Raw genomic sequence first — 317 nt, forward strand, 5'->3', positions numbered from 1 at the left:
ATGTAACATTTACACAGCACTGTGTACAGGATAGGGAGAAAAAGAAGCAGCAGCAGCAGCAGCAGCAGCAGCGCCCCCTGCTGTTTCCTAAAGAGATGTTCAAAAATTCTCCTTTCACCGAAGCGCCCTCTGCCGTTTTTCGAAGGCGAAGCGAGAAATGCTTACAGCACCGGGTATTCCCAGGCGGTCACCCGTCCAAGTACTAACCAGGCCCTGCTCTGCTTAGCTTCCAAGATCGGACGAGATCGGGCGCTCCCAGAGCGGTGTGGCCGTAAGCCACTCAGGCACCCCCCAACGGCCCTTCAAAAGATGTTCTA

The 317-nt window shown here is 54.6% G+C and overlaps 1 non-coding gene across 1 annotated transcript; it reads right to left on the bottom strand.

The window, feature by feature from the left end:
* Positions 1–158: 158 nt before the first annotated feature.
* On the bottom strand, positions 159–277 carry LOC123967058. Its single transcript, XR_006824177.1, has one exon. It is a non-coding gene; the product is annotated as a 5S ribosomal RNA (ribosomal RNA).
* Positions 278–317: the final 40 nt, after the last annotated feature.

This window comes from Micropterus dolomieu, unplaced genomic scaffold (assembly GCF_021292245.1).
Source record: "Micropterus dolomieu isolate WLL.071019.BEF.003 ecotype Adirondacks unplaced genomic scaffold, ASM2129224v1 contig_14948, whole genome shotgun sequence".
Classification (NCBI taxonomy): domain Eukaryota; kingdom Metazoa; phylum Chordata; class Actinopteri; order Centrarchiformes; family Centrarchidae; genus Micropterus; species Micropterus dolomieu.